Below are 17,873 nucleotides of genomic sequence, written 5' to 3'. Positions count from 1 at the left end.
AGGTCCATCACATCCGCCTTCATCTCGATGGTGATCCGAACTTTCCCTCGAAGGATCCGTCACAAACTCTGTCATCTTGGAGATGTTTCAAATCTTCTTTGGCCCCGAGGGTCTACTCGCTTAATTCGCCTTCATCTTGACGACAATTGAGAGATCCCTTTTACGGATATTTGATTTGCAACTTAGCTGACTTGAGGAGACATGAATTGGGTAGGTCCTTTTTTGACTGCCCAGGATATTTCCACTGTCGTACTGCCAGAGAATAACCTTTAAGAATGTGCCATAGCTATGATCAATATCAGCTCATTTATGACTCTTCTGCATCATTGAATATTTCCTTTACCGGTCATGTCGAAGATTTTTCTTCATCCTCTTGGTTGACCAACAGAAAATTTGGAGTTTGAGCCTTTCTTAACAGAAGCTTCACCCTTTTGGAAGGAATACTTAAGGAGATTTGAGGAAATTCTTTATGTAATAGAAGTTTTGAAATCAACAACTATTTTATGGCAATTTGGCAAGATATTCCTGAAATCTATGATGACGAAACCTTTGCTTAACATCGAATTTTGATAATATCAGTGGGATTCTGGGGAAGAATCCAACATGAGGCTGAATTCTGAAGGTAAATCTAAATTTAAAGTCCTGAAGGCAAGTTTGGCATAAAACTAGGTTTTGAAGGTAAGCCTTTGAAAAGAGTATCCGAATCAGGACTCGGATTCTACAAGGAAAACAGGGAAATTCGAGTTTAAAACTCGAATTTTCAAAGGAAAACTGGGAGGTTCGAGTCGGGGCTCGAATCTCAAGGGAAAACTTGAAAATTCATTTATTGAAGGCAAGAAAACTCGAGATAAAACTCAAATTTTTGAAGGACAACCGGAAGGTTCGAGTCAGAGCTCGAATCTCAAAGGAAAACTTGAAAGTTCATTTATTGAAGGCAAGAAAACTTAAGACAAAAACTCAACTTTTTGAAGGAAAGTAGGAAGGTTCGAGTCAGGGCTCGAATCTCAAAGGAAAACTTGAAAGTTCATCTATTGAAGGTAAGAAAACTTGAGACAAGACTCCAATTTTTTAAGGAAAGTAAGAAGGTTCGAGTCAGGGCTCGAATTTCAAAGGAAAAACTTGAAAGTTCATTTATTGAAGGCAAGAAAACTTGAGATGCAACCCAAATTTTTGAAGGGAAGCAGGAAAGTTCAAGTCAGAGCTCGAATCTCGAAGGAAGACTTGAAAGTTGTTAGATTTTTAAAGGAAAGAAGACTCAAGTTAAGACCCAAATCTTCAAAGGAAAGCTGGAAAATTCGAGTCAGGGCTCGAATCTCAGGGAAAGAGTTGGAATTTCGAGTCGAAACTTGAATCTCCAAGGAGAATTTGATGAGAAGGGATAGAAGAAGATTGGCAGAATTTTAAGGAGAATTGAGGAAAGATTGTAACATGAAGGCTTGAATTTGAGATTTGAATGACCCGAAGGTCAACATTGGATTTAGAGCTTGGATTTTTTATGAAGGGTCAGTGCAAAGACTGATCCTGAGAGGCTAATTGAGCTGTCAGCCAGACACTAGCACGAGTGCTAGGCTTACCTGTATGAGTACTGAATTTTTCAAAAATGCCCCAGTATGAGTACTGGGTTTTCTGACGGAGATTTGAAGAAAAAAGAGACACCGACATTCTTTAAGATACTTGAGATTTGAGCAAGAATGATTGTCGGCGTTTTCAGGATTTTCCCTCATCCTGAAGGGGAAATGGAATAGATATTTGATGAGAATTTAGAAAGGAATGATTCAGGTTTACCCCTTAACCTGAAAAGGGGAGAAGAATAAAATTTATAAAAATGGAGAAGAAGAAAAGAAATTTATTTGAGAATTTATTTTGGAAAAGAATTCTCATAGGTAGCATTGTTGCTCCTATGAGGGGTTTCAGGATTAACACTTATCCTGAATGGGAAAAAGAATAAAATTTAAAGAGTCTTAATGAAGGGAAATTGATGTAAATCTAGAAAATCAACAAAGATTGATAAAACTTGTATTTACAAAAGAATCCTCATAGGTAGCGTCATCGCTTCTACGAGGGATCTCAGGATTTTCCCTTATCCTGAATGGGAGCAACTCAGACAACGAGGGTCAGGTTTATTCCTTAACCTGAGCGAGAAAAATAAGAATAAAGGAAATACCTCATGGGAAAGAGGCATCAGGTTTATCCCTTAACCTGAAAGGGTAGAAGAATTGATAAAATTTTAATGGAATTTGAGGAAATATTTGATAAACTTGATAAAACTTGATAAAATTGATATAAACTTGACAAAAATATGGATGAAACTGATAAAAATATAAAATTTAACTGAAATTTTATAAGATTTAAGAGGAAAAGGAGTTTTCTGATCCTGCCTGCATATGGGATCTTGAAAGGAAAATGTTCATTTAAAGGTAAGTCAAAAATCATTTTGGGAAGAGAATCTACCATAAGAAGAATGATCAGTGCGAGAACTGATCCTTCAAATCAAACACGAGAGATCATCATGAGGGTCAAATTTTGAAGGCAATGGTTTTGAAAATCTAATTTTTGAAAAAGAAAATCAACAACAAAATTGATTTCTAAAAATAACAGTTTGAAACTGATAACAAGATCAATACAAGGGTTGATCTTTGAAGATAATGTTTAAAAATCAACCTTGGAAGATAAGATCATTCACAGGGATTGATCTTTGAATATAATGATTTAAAACCCATTTTTGGAAGATAAGATCAATGCAAGGATTGATCTTTGAATATGACGGTTCAAAAAACCAAACTTGGAAGACAAGACCAGCACAGGGGTTGATCTTTGACTATAATGATTTAAAATCAATTTTTTGGAAGATGAGACCAATGCCAGGATTGATCGCTGAATATAACGTTTTGAAAAAAAACCACTTTTGGAAAATATGATCGACATAAGATTTGAGACCTATTTTGGAAGATAAGACCAACACAAGGGTTGATCCTTCAATGCAATGGTTCAAAAACCTATTTTTGAAAACATGATCAACACGAGGGTTGATTTTTGAACGAAGCTTGGACCGAAGAATATTTGAACTCTTTGGTCATAACAAAGACTTTTTGAAATTTCATGATTTTTGAAAAGGCCCTCATAGGTAATATCATTTCTCTCATGAATGATGTTAGGATTAGTCCCGCATTCTGAAAAGAACAGGAATTTAAATGTGTTTTTAATAGAAGCCGATGAAGAGATTTTTGAAATATAGATTTTCAAAAGCGAATGCCCCTATGTGGCAGAGGAAGAAAGTATTGTGATATTAGAGATATAAAGGAAAATTGACATTTCATTTGACGAGCAAAACTGATAACAAAGAACTAAAATATTTACAAGTATTTTGACCAAAAGGTCACAAAAGGACGGGACTGACTGCCCCCCTACAAGGTGACTTGGTAAAAAGGGAAAAAGTAGAAGAATTCTGACATCTTCAATCTTCTGAGTAGCCGGGGAGAGACTTGGTCATGACGGCTAGGTCATCTTCCTCTTCGTGTTCAATAAAGAGACTCTTGTTGACGCAGTCCTGAACAATATTTTTGAAGACGAAGCAGTGATCGATGTCATGCCCCACTGCTCGATGGAATTTGCAGAACTGATTTGTGAATCTTCCCATGACTGTAGGAGGATCTGCGACTTTTGGGAGTTTAACCAATCCTTTGGCCAACATGAATTCAAGGGCTTCTTCGAGCGTCTGCTTCAGAGGAGTGAACTCACGATCATTACTCCAACCTTCACGCTTTATCTTTTCCTTTTGCGGAAAGTTAGACTGAGATGGCTTGTTATTCTGCTTGGAAGACTTCTCCCTTTGAGCTGTGTCGTGGTTCTGACCATTCTTGTTGTCATTTTTGTTTCTTCTGCTGTTATCAAGATCATTGCTAGAGGTATCAGCTGCATGAGTGAACTGCGCTTTCTTTTTCTGATCTTGGATATTTTTGGTCAGAGGCATGCCTTCGTAAAGCCCACTTTCTATTCCTGCCTCGAGCCATTCGGCTCGTTCAATTAACTTGATAAAGGATTTTGCCGGAGAAGTGGCAATGAGGCTTCTCAGGGGCTGAGAGAAATTGCTGAGGATTATTTGCAATGCATGTTCCTCTGGAATGGGAACTTTCATCTTGTTGCAGGTGCTTCTCCATCTGTGGATGAATTCTCCTGCTCTTTCAGTCTCATTTTGCTTTAGGTTGTAAAGGTGATTGAGCGTAGGTGAAACCTCAGTATTGAATAGGAAGCGCTCAATGAACAAATTTACCACTTTATCGAACTCTCGTAGTTCGATAGGATTGATGTGGTCGGCATACCACCTGGCTGCTATACCCTCTAGACTGCGGGGAAAACAGATGAACAGAGCCCTATTATCTTTTCTGAAACGGCTGCATTCTGCATAAAATGTGGCTAAATGGGCTTTAGGGTTGCCAGTTCCATCAAACTTGAGAAATTTACGAGGAAGGTTCTCCAGGTTATCATCCCCATCTAGACCATCGTAAAAATCTTCGCCAGTATAGGTCTGCTTGCCCTTAGCCTTGGCTTGAATATCCTTAATAGCTCGATTCATCTCCTTTATCTGCTTGCTCATCAGGTCCTCTGCTGGAGCCCCAGACTTGGCCTTGTTGACGGATTCAGGCTCTTCTGCAGCTATTTTTACGGACTGCCTTGGAGGATTCTTCTTGTAGACAATCTGCTCTTCCTCTTCCGATTCTTCCTCGACTGACTCTGATTCCTCAGAAGTAGTGTCTGGTTGTACCTTCTTCCTGATGATTTTGACTTGCTTCTTTACAGGCTTCTTCCTCAGCTTGCTTTTAGGAACTGCCTCTTTCAGCTTGGCCTCGGCTTGCTCCGACATCATCCTTGCTATCATCTTTTGGAACATGTCATACATAGCGGGGTCGATGTCATCTTTCTTGTTCTGACCCTGTCCCCTGACTGATTTAGGAGAGCTCATCTCTTCTGCCTCACTGTCGCTGAGTTGAGGATCTGTTTCTTTTCCCGCTCTTGTCGTAACCATTTTTTAATATCAGTGCTCTCTGTAGAGGAAAGAGGAGGTTTTTAGACAGAAGAAACTTTTTGGAGAAGTTTTGACAAGAGGGAGTATTTAGGTTGAAATCTAAACAATTGTATCCCATTACTAGGGATTGAGTCACCACAAAATTTGTGACAATTGTGTTGTTTACTCCACGAGGGAGAGTAACCAACTAAAATATGAAAAAAATACCATTTTGAAAAGGATATCTCTTGACGGAAAGAGATTTTTATGAAAATATAAACAAGAATATAAAAACAGAAGAAAATAAAAGGAAAAATGGAATTTGAGAATGAATGGTAAGGATTTAAAATTTGAAGAACTTGCAGGCAGGATCAGAAGAATTTTTTTTTGAAGAATTTTTAGAAGAAGGAGAAAAGGATAAAGAAAAATACACCTGGGTTTTAAAAACAAAGAGGAAATTTTGAAATATATACCCAGGGTTTTGAAAAATATAAGGAAGATATATATATATAAAATATCACACAATCACAGATATACAAGCAAGGATACACAAACAGCACTCCCTAAAGCTGACTCTATATGCAATATTTGAAATGGCTGATAGGACCTTAATCCTAACTCTAAGATTTATATCCTCTGATTCCAATCAAGGTACGCCGATATACTCAAGCCGAAGCTCGAAGTACGTGGCATATAAGGTATCTCTTCAGTTCTAAGGTAAAGGCTTCCCAACATCCTTGAGCACCTACCGATATACCTCGGACTATGGCCCTTAGGTACGTGGTAGGGGGGCGCGAACCCAAATAAGTGGTCCAGTTGTGAGGCTCTCTCCCGAACTATGGTTCAGTGAGACAACCCAGCAACGTGAAGACCGGGACAATATAGGATGTTTTCAAAATATGATCAACATGCAATAAAATCAGAAGGCTCTAATGCAAGTCCTAAAGAGATAGAATTTAAATGAATAGAAGCATACACTTGCATACATTGTTTGCATTCAATCCCTAGAATTGAGGAGAGTTGTATTTAAGACCTAAGTCTAATGTGAGCATGGAATAATCTCCTCAATATAGTCCTACCAAACCATACTTAGATCCTATATGCAATGATGTCAGCTTAGGACAAAATCTAGGTTTCCTAAGGTTTGCATGAAAATGTAGCTGACATATGTTAGAATAAAGACTTAGATTATATAAAAGCAAAGCAAAGGCATAGATTCAACCGGACGAAGATGAGTCCCATCACGGTCGCCAAAACTGTGATCATCGCAAAATTTTTCCTATTCTCTTATGGTTTCTCTCTCTTCCTTCACTTTTCCTTTTCTAACCTCTATTCTCCTCCTTTTTGAAGGGAGACGAATAAAAGAAAGAAAAGAGAAAGGGAAGAGAAGAGAAAAGAAAGAAAGAGAGAAGAGGAACTATTTTGCACGGTCTCACTTGACCTTAATTTGAAAACATTTAGAAATTTAACTCGCCTCCGTTTTTGAAAATATTGCGGGAAAATGGAGAGACGGGATTCGCTCGTCAGTACGACGTTCGACCGTTCCTGGCGCCTTTACCAGGGGTAATCGAACCAAGGATCGAATCTATGCCTTTTGCTTTGCCTAAATATAATCTAAGAATTTATTCTAACTCTAAATGCACAAAGAATCATGCTTGTGCAATGCAAGGATGTATGCTCTTTTGAAAGATGTTTTTTGAAAATTTCCAAGTATTTTTGAGATAAACTTGATAAGGGAGTGAAGAAATGATTGAATCTAACTTAGAACTTGAGATAGATCAGAGAAGTTCTAAGTTTTTGAAATAAATCAGAGTTTAGAAGAATGAATTTGATATTGAGAAAGAATGATTTAAAGCTTTGAAATGAAAGAAAAATGAAGTTTCAAAGTCAGAAATGGATTTTGAATTTTGAACTTGAATTTAGGAAAGGGAATGAATACTTTAAGATGGAATTGAATTTAGATTTTTGAAGTTTGAAAATTGGAAAGGACTGAGAAAAACAAATGGTATTTAAGAAAAAATGGATTTAAGAGATTCAGATTAGATCCGGAAATGGAATGAAAATCTAGAACTGGAATTGGATTTCGGATCCTAAATAGAATGGGATCCAAGATTTAGAATCCAAGATGGACTTGGGTTCTGGATCCTAAAAATGGAGTGGATCTGAAGTCTGAGATCCAAAAGTAGAATAGGGTTCTGGATCCTAAGATGGATTGTGGATCTGAAGTCTGAAACCCAATGTAGAGTTGGACTCTGGATCCTAAGATGGATTTGGATCTGAAGTCTGAGATCCAATGTGAAGTTGGATTCTGGATCCTAAAGGGGAATGGATCTGAAGTCTAAGATCCAATGTGGAATTGGATTCTGGATCCTAAGATGGATTTGGAGTTAAATTCAGAAGATGAATCAAGAATTTATAAGTCTGATTTGAATTTTGGAAAAGGAATTTTAGAAATTGAATCTTGAATATACAAATGGATTTGAAAGTTAATTTGAACTTTGGATTTGATTTAGAATTTGGATTTTGAAATACAAGATGATTCTGAAGTTTCAAGGTCAAATGGGACCTTGAAATCGAATTCTTGAATCCTTTTGAGAAATAGAGTTGAATTTTGAATTTATGAATAGGATTTGATCTGAGAAATGAAGGAAAGAAGAATCACTTGGAATTTTGAAAAGGAAATTTTGAAAATATGATGCAATTCTATCCTATATGGTGAATGAATTTAAAGAATCTTTTGAAATTGGATTTTGAAAAGCTATTCCATTCTTTAAATGAATTAAAACAAGATTGAAGATGTAATACATCCTTGACTATGGTCATTGGAAGTATTATATAATAATCTATATTTAAATTCAAGAGAAGAATAAAATACATTTGGTGCTTTTATAGAATTTAAAATGAAATTAACTCTCAATATACCCTGACTATGGCCATTGGTATATATTTTGAGTCAATTTTAAGTTAAATTCTAATAAAAGGAGAAAATATTTAAGGAAATATGATGAATTTTAAAAACGGATCTGGTGTGGATCCAGTGTTATTTCGTAAAAGATAAAAATCCTAAGTTTTGTCCACACCCTGACTATGGCCATTGATGCGGATCATCAACTTAGGATTGATTACCTCTTACGAAAATGGTGCACGTGCCATTCGTGTTTCACCATTCATGAGATTTTAGGAAAACAAAGGAGAAAATATGAGAACAAGTGATTCATGATATTTATAATGTTCATTCATTCTATCTAAAAAGTTGGAAAAGTACATTCTCATTTAAAATCTAACTATTACAATACACGAGATTGAATTCATAATTCCGAGTAATGACCTTCTTCACATATTCCCTGCAAAACATTCGATTAAATATGGAAAATGGAAGAGAATTATACATTGCACCTGGATTTCAGAATATGTCAATGGTAAGAGAATGTGCTCATATGTCAAGACATTTATGATGGAAAGATAGGAAGTGATGTATGTACCTGTATACATACTTATATATATATATATATATATATGAGTGTGTATATATACATATACATACATAGGTATAGATTTATGTATATATATATATACATATATTTATATAAATATATATATATATATATAAACATATATATATATATATAAACATATATATATATATATATATATATATATATATTACATATATACATTCAATATAGGTGGATGATAGTGGCGATATTGTGAGCATAATGGTGCTTGTGGGAGCTAGCAATACATGTGAGTGCCGTGGGGTAGATCATGACAGTGTCATTGAAAAATGTGAGCATGCTGGGGTATAATGCAGGAGAGATGTGTCCTGATAATGGGCGGATCCACGTAGTTTGAGCCGATCCAGCAAAATATTTTCGATTAACACATTAGACCAGACTCAATCAACCATGTTGAAATGATCCTACTTGATGTATTAGGGCTTTAGAAATATGCAATTGCACATGATGAGGATTTTTCTCAGTGAATCAGATTTGCCATTCTTTAGCAAATCGAATCTAACTATTCCTATTCATTTTCCTTGTCCTAAGGCGAGAGCTTAATAGCTTTATACAACATTCAAACTTGATATAGCAGTGATGTGGGCTCTGATGTCACGAGTTCATAATAAATGCAAACCGAAATGCTAAATCAAAACAGATGCTAAATGGTTACGTAACTAACTATGTATATCAATGAACGATGCAACCCAGAACTGCTGCTATACTAGAACTCCTTTTGTTTCCTGAAATGAATGCTGATGATTGTGAACTCTTTTACTATACCAACAGATTCCAAAAAAAAATCATACTTGAAGCATCAATGAAAATGTTATTGTCAGACTGAATCCTGAAATTCAGCCAAGAAGCTATTTGATTTATATCTCAGCAGATGCTTCAAAGCAAGTCCTGGCAGGCACAGAAAATGCATAAAGCTTTGGATAAACAAACATTTCAGTTGCATCCACCAAATGAGAGTTAATGCTAACAAGGTGTTATTAATGTGGATCTGATGGACTAAAATCAGCATTCCCGAGGTGAAACAACAAGGGGGGTCACATACAGAAAATCGATGCTATTCAATAATACAGGTACAGCCATAGAGTATATTATAGATGCTGATGTGATGCCTATGAAGTAATAGCATGGAGGGTGACAGGCACATACCGTGATTAGGAGAGATAGATATGTTGACTTATGTGCAGATATGCAAGGTGATGTCTTCTTTTAAATCATTGTAATTTTGAAAAGATTTTTATATGAAAAACATGTGAAAACCAGACATCAAATAATAAAAACCGGTTCTCACTAGTGGATGAGACCGGGTCGAACTCAGGGAACGGGAATATATCGTATTCAAGCACACAAATCTAAACTAATCTTTGTTGCTGAATTATTGAAATGTAAAATGTTTCAAAAGAGGTAAAAACAACTAACTATTACAACAAATGAATACCCTTCGCAGAGGGCGTAAAGTGCAATATTTACAAACCCAATTTCAAATTTCTAATTCTAAACTAAAAAGTAAAATGAAGCTTTATTCTTCGTACTTCGTGTCATGTAATCAATTCCGCTCCAATCCTGTGCTATCCTGCACAAGTAGAAAGAACACGAGCAGTACCAGATCTAGAACATAAAAGAAATGATAAAAGACATCTAAATGACTAATTACAATTGAAAAACTAATTCTAATTAAATCTACTAACCAACTAATTAGAAAACATTTAACTAACAATTACTTAACTACTAACTAATGATTACTTAACAAAAGATGAATGTAAAAACAAAACAGGAAATTAGAAAAAAAACAGAAAATAGAAAATTACTAAATGACTAAAACATGAATTCAAGGATTTGTAAAACAGGAATTTGCTGAATGAAGGTATAGAAACTTAAAAATTTCAGAAAACAAAATATGAGAAAAAAAACAGGAAAATCAGGACATGAATTTCAGAAAAGAAAGTAAATGAAACAGAAATTTAACAAGTGAACAATAAAACCGAATGTTAATGCAATGCAAGACATATAAAAAAAACAAACAAACAGGAACTTAATGCAATGAAAAATATTGTAACATTACTAACAATTCAGGAAAAATATGAAATGGAAAACTTGAAAAATGAATTTAACGAAAGCATATAATGAATATAAAAGCAAGAAAAACAGAAAATTACAACATTCAGGAAAATAAGAACATGCTATGCTTCAAAAAAAAATTTAAAAACAGGAAATTCAAACAGAAATCTACTCTATGTGATGAATGAAAAACAGAATTCAATAACAAATAATGAACTACTTATGAAACTAAAATACAGATCTAAGTAACTACTTAACAAAATACAAATCAGAAAATGAACAGAAAAAGGAAAAAAATATGAAACATAACTATCGTTTTTTTTTTTCTTTTGTTTTAAATTTTTTTTATTCTGTTTTTCATAATCAATACAGCTGAAGAAAAAACATTAACAAAGCTGAAAAAGAAGAAGAAGAAGAGAAGAAGATTAAGAAGAAGAAGAAAAACTGAAAATCGGAGGAAGAAGAAGAAGAAGAAGAAGAAGAAGAAGAAGAAATAGAAGATGAAGATCGGATTGGAAAAAGAAGAAGAAGAAAATCTGAAGGAGAAGAAGAAAGAAGAAATAGGATGAAGAAGAAATAAAGAAGAAGAAGAAGAATAAGAGGAAAAATCGGGATAAGAAGAAGAAGAAGAAGATATCAGAAGAGAAGAACCAGACTTACCGTGAATCACACATGGAATGGTTAGAAAAGAAGTCGGTCATCCACCCTGCGCCATCGCCGGAATGAGGATCCATCACCACCGGCTGCTGGAGTTTCAATAGAGGAAAAAGGGAGAAGGGGAAGTTAGGGAAAGAAGCAGCTACCGGCGATGGTGGAAGAAATTGAGAAAAGAGGGAAGAGAGGGAAAGAGGGAAAAGAGGGAAGGTTCAAGCGTACAGGGGAGACAAATGAATTTTTTTCCTTCGTGGGTTTTAAAACCCCAAACCGGCTGGAACCGGTTTGAAACCGATTTTTTCAGTTTAAAAAAACGCAAACCGGTTCCAGCCGGTTTGCTATTATTTTTTTTTTAGTTTTTAAAATTCAAAAACCAAACCGTGTAAACCGGTTTATTAGAAAAATTTTTTTTTTCAAAAAGTTATAAACAAAACTTTATTTCATTTTTAAGGAAAATAAAAATTATTCTACTAATTTTTTCTTCTTTTCTAAAAAAAACAAACATTTAAAATGATTTTAAAAACTATTTTCTCTATTTTTTTATTTTATTTTTAATTAAAAACTAAAACTAAACTACTATGAATATAACAAAAACTAAAATATGTATAAAAATGTAAAATAAAACTATTTTTCATGCATTTTCTATTTTTAAATCATTTTAGCACATTTACTCGAAAACTAACATAAAATTGGGTTTTGAAACATTATTTTATAAAATCATGCATATTTAAATGTTAATAAACCCTGAATTATATGCATGATCAAATACCCCCATGCTTATGTTTTGCTAGTCCTCGAGCAAACTTAGGAAAATGCAAGAAATCAAACTATCACCTAACTCACTTTCGTAGGAATCACGGTTGCATTTAGCTCATGCAACAAGCCCTTTCAACCCCTGGGTTACCCCAGTGGACGAGTAAGGTCTCGTGAGGGTTTGCAGTGATGCTACCCACAAGCATCTCTGTCATGTATGCATAATAATACACATCCTCATAAGCAGTAGGTAATTAAAGACTTTGTTTTCACAAATATTTCCTATTATTTCAAAATCAAAATATAATTAGAATCTTTTATGTACCACCACAGAAAAAGAATTTCTTTCACTTTTCTAAATATCACAATTATTTATGTTTTATTCTTAGAAAATCCAATAAAAACATATTATTATTTACTTATCCTCACTCATATGTTTTCTGCACAGGTTTTCTCAATCATACTTCTAAGCACTGAACTTTTCTCTCTTCTTCAGCTCTTTTCTCGATTTTTTCATTCTCTTTTCTCGATTTTTTCATTTTTTTTCACGCTTTTTCTTTTTGCGCACTTATTTTTCTCTTATAGCTTGCGTGTGGTCTGCTTTTATGCCTTGTGCAATGTCAATATCTTTTATACTTTTTTCAATACATATCAAAAGATATCAACTAAGACATAAAAGTGACTTCCTTCATTCACCCTTATAACATGAGAGTCAAACATTTCAACTTGTATCTGTTCTCAGTTACTTAGGATCATGAAGTTTTCCACTCTCCTTTTCGAAAATGGAATTAAAAGTTTCAACTTACATCTAAGTTCCATCTACTAAGGATTGTGAAATTATCCAAACAACCTAACACATGCTATATTTTTTTCTTTTGAGCTCATTTTTTACGCTTTTGTTCATTTGCTTAGTTTTTCAAAAATAAAACTGTGCATATTCATATTTATGATTCAAAATAAACTTTAACATGTATCTATCATAATTTCCTCGAAATCCGCATAAACAACCATAATTTTTAGATCTATGTCAGAAAAAAAATTTCGTGGGGCTTAAAAATCCTCTAAAAACATCAGATTTGAAATAACATTCATATAAGTTCAAACTCTTTCTTTAAAAATCTACTTTTTATGAGAGATGTGTAAACATGTGTAAGAACGTAAACATAAATATCAAGGTGTGCACTCTACACCCTCCCCCATGCTTGAATGACACTGTCCCAGTGGCATTCCCCCATGCTTGAATGAAACTAAGTGAATGCACATGAGAGAAATAAATGAGGGAAAAGAGTAGAATGACCTGACATGAATTAAAAATGCACGTTCTATGAATGTAATGAATGCAATGTATAAATGACAAAACATGAAAACCATGAATGAAACAAAAAGAACCTGAAAAACTCATGAAAAAGTACAAGCAAAATAAAATCTATAAATTCTAAGCAAATCTAATAATATACAAGATATGGGTTGCCTCCCATAAAGCGCTAAGTTTCACGTCCCCAGCCAGACGGATCCCTGGAAAAACCTTCATCGTCCATGAGATCAATGGACATGAAGTCAGACTCAACCGGGCTCTATGAAGAAAAGAGTGTCATCTGTGACACTACGCACTGTGTTTCCATCCCGTCTACCTCTAACTGTAGGATCATAACTCTCTCGACGTGAAGAACAGAGATTAGTCTCATCTGAGAGACTGGTCAAGAATCGAGAGTCTAGGACCGACCGAGTATCAATGAATGCTACTTCAGACAAGTGGTGAATATGATCAGGCTTGACTTGGTCAAGCACCTTCTGCATCTGCACCTCTTGCTTACTCAAAACGATTGGTGATCCTAAAGGCTGAGAAAATGGGGCTTTATATGATGAAAATGTATGTTGTGAGTAAGGCCCCTTCTGTTGAGGTATCATGGAGATCGACTCGTCAGTAGAAATGATATGAGGTTCATGAGTCGATTCCTGAGTAGAGTGACACGCCCTCCCATACTGAAGGGATGTAACAGATTTGACTGGCTCATGATATGAAGTAGGTTGCAAGTCAAATGACATGGAATCCTCTCCCTTGGATGTGACAATAGACTGACTAGATGGGTTCCCCTCTCTTTGCCTACTGAAGGCCTCAACCAATTGTCCCATTTGAGTCTCTAGCTTGGCTATTGACTGCGTATGGGAACTCAAAAGTTGTAATATCCTATCTTGGAAGGATTGACTAAATGAAGGCTCATGAGGATGGGGTTGAGTATAAACAGGTTGGGCTGGGGGATGAACCTGTGAAAAAATGGGGTGCGAGTAACCTTGTGAAGGGTTACTGGGTCTATACTGTGTCTGGGAGGGCTGATGGGATGGGGAAATAGACTGGTTTCGCCAACCTAGGTTATATGAGGATGTAAATGAATCGGGCATGGGTTTAGCGAAACCTTGGGCAACATTCACCTGCTCCTGAACGAATTCAGGATATAATGACGCTGCCGGACAATCCGCAACACAGTGTGCAGGGCTAGCACATAGCTCGCACACTCTTTCTACTTGATTTCTCGAAGAATTGGCTAGGAATTGATCTAACTTCCTAGTCAACTGGTCAACCTTGGTACGCAATTCTAATTCGGACCCAACTTCGGAAATCCCAACCTTCCTAGGACCACTAGACAGAGATGTAGTCCTATCGAGCCGTGAAGACAAGTTATGATGCATCGTGTTTTCACTCAAGGTCTCGAATAGAGACCACGCCTCGTCCTCACTTTTGAGCATAAAAGTGCCCCCACAAGACGAATCAACCATTTGACGATGCTTTTCAGTAAGCCCGTCATAAAAATACTGCACCAACTGCCAACGAGGCACCTGGTGATGGGGACACTTGCGGAAAAGATCTTTCAATCTCTCCCAAGACTCGTGAAATTGTTCTCCCTCAATTTGAGAAAAACTGGTTATAGCTTTACGAAACTGGTTCGTCTTACCAATTGGGAAATATTTTTTTAAAAATTCTTTTTGCATTCCTTCCCAAGTAGTAATACGAACTGTCTCAAGAGATTTTAACCAGTGCTTGGCTTTATCTTTGAGAGAGAACGGAAACAAAGTTAACCTCATAGCGTCGTCTCCAAAATTATTGATTCGCACAGTCGAGCAAATCTCAAGGAATTCGTCGAGATGACGATATGGGTCCTCATTGCTAAGGCCATAAAACGAAGGTAACATTTGAATCACACTGGCCTTAATCTCAAAATGGCTCGCTCCTACATCAGGTCTCGTGATGCAGGAGGTGGGAGTATACGTATTTGGCATGAAGTACTCCCTCAAAGGACGGATCAATTGATGATCGTCAGCCATTGCGTACACCTTGGAGTATACCGGTGTAGCACACGTCCTAACTTTGGGTTTTCTACCTAACTAACGCACTAAGCGGCCAAACCACGCAAACCACAAAGCGAGTAAACTAAAAACCACAAAAACTAAAAAAACACCACGCACTTACATATAACAAAGATTATGCAAAAGAAATATAAAATTTATGTGTACGGTACCAATCGTACACAGTCACCTATAAGGGAATCCTAATAGGTGGGCTGTGCAGAAAAGTAAGCTCGTCTCTAAGATATGCACATACGTGGTTCTAAACCTAAATGCAACACAAACACTAGGCAATAAAGTGAATACTAATATTACGCCGTTCCCCGGCAACGGCGCCAAAAATTTGATGTCTTCTTTTAAATCGTTGTAATTTTGAAAAGATTTTTATATGAAAAACATGTGAAAACCATACATCAAATAATAAAAACCGGTTCTCACTAGTGGATGAGACCGGGTCGAACTCAGGGAACGGGAATATATCGTATTCAAGCACACAAATCTAAACTAATCTTTATTGCCGAATTATTGAAATGTAAAATGTTTCAAAAGAGGTAAAAACAACTAACTATTACAACAAATGAATACCCTTCGCAGAGGGCGTAAAGTGCAATATTTACAAACCCAATTTCAAATTTCTAATTCTAAACTAAAAAGTAAAATGAAGCTTTATTCTTCGTACTTCGTGTCATGTAATCAATTCCGCTCCAATCCTGTGCTATCCTGCACAAGTAGAAAGAACACGAGCAGTACCAGATCTAGAACATAAAAGAAATGATAAAAGACATCTAAATGACTAATTACAATTGAAAAACTAATTCTAATTAAATCTACTAACCAACTAATTAGAAAACATTTAACTAACAATTACTTAACTACTAACTAATGATTACTTAACAAAAGATGAATGTAAAAACAAAACAGGAAATTAGAAAAAAAACAGAAAATAGAAAATTACTAAATGACTAAAACATGAATTCAAGGATTTGTAAAACAGGAATTTGCTGAATGAAGGTAAAGAAACTTAAAAATTTCAGAAAACAAAATATGAGAAAAAAACAGGAAAATCAGGACATGAATTTCAGAAAAGAAAGTAAATGAAACAGAAATTTAACAAGTGAACAATAAAACCGAATGTTAATGCAATGCAAGACATATAAAAAAAACAAACAAACAGGAACTTAATGCAATGAAAAATACTGTAACATTACTAACAATTCAGGAAAAATATGAAATGGAAAACTTGAAAAATGAATTTAACGAAAGCATATAATGAATGTAAAAGCAAGAAAAACAGAAAATTACAACATTCAGGAAAATAAGAACATGCTATGCTTCAAAAAAAATTTAAAAACAGGAAATTCAAACTGAAATCTACTCTATGTGATGAATGAAAAACAGAATTCAATAACAAATAATGAACTACTTATGAAACTAAAATACAGATCTAAGTAACTACTTAACAAAATACAAATCAGAAAATGAACAGAAAAAGGAAAAAAATATGAAACATAACTATCGGTTTTTTTTTCTTTTGTTTTAAATTTTTTTTATTGTGTTTTTCATAATCAATACAGCTGAAGAAAAAACATTAACAAAGCTGAAAAAGAAGAAGAAGAAGAGAAGAAGATTAAGAAGAAATCGGAAGAAGCTGAAGAAGAAGAAGAAGAAGAAGAAGAAGAAGAAGAAGAAAAACTGAAAATCGGAGGAAGAAGAAGAAGAAGAAGAAGAAGAAGAAGAAGAAATAGAAGATGAAGATCGAATTGGAAAAAGAAGAAGAAGAAAATCTGAAGGAGAAGAAGAAAGAAGAAATAGGATGAAGAAGAAATAAAGAAGAAGAAGAAGAATAAGAGGAAAAATCGGGATAAGAAGAAGAAGAAGAAGATATCAGAAGAGAAGAACCAGACTTACCGTGAATCACACCTGGAATGGTTAGAAAAGAAGTCGGTCATCCACCGTGCGCCATCGCCGGAATGAGGATCCATCACCACCGGCTGCTGGAATTTCAATAGAGGAAAAAGGGAGAAGGGGAAGTTAGGGAAAGAAGCAGCTACCGGCGATGGTGGAAGAAATTGAGAAAAGAGGGAAGAGAGGGAAAGAGGGAAGGTTCAAGCGTACAGGGGAGACAAATGAATTTTTTTCCTTCGTGGGTTTTAAAACCCCAAACCGGCTGGAACCGGTTTGAAACCGATTTTTTCAGTTTAAAAAAACGCAAACCGGTTCCAGCCGGTTTGCTATTATTTTTTTTTTTAGTTTTTAAAATTCAAAAACCAAACCGTGTAAACCGGTTTATTAGAATTTTTTTTTTTTTCAAAAAGTTATAAACAAAACTTTATTTCATTTTTAAGGAAAATAAAAATTATTCTACTAATTTTTTCTTCTTTTCTAAAAAAAACAAACATTTAAAATGATTTTAAAAACTATTTTCTCTATTTTTTTTATTTTATTTTTAATTGAAAACTAAAACTAAACTACTATGAATATAACAAAAACTAAAATATGTATAAAAATGTAAAATAAAACTATTTTTCATGCATTTTCTATTTTTAAATCAT

This window comes from Nuphar pumila, chromosome 17 (assembly GCF_984573655.1).
Source record: "Nuphar pumila chromosome 17, dmNupPumi1.hap1.1, whole genome shotgun sequence".
Classification (NCBI taxonomy): domain Eukaryota; kingdom Viridiplantae; phylum Streptophyta; class Magnoliopsida; order Nymphaeales; family Nymphaeaceae; genus Nuphar; species Nuphar pumila.
Note: the sequence above shows the minus strand (reverse complement) of the source record.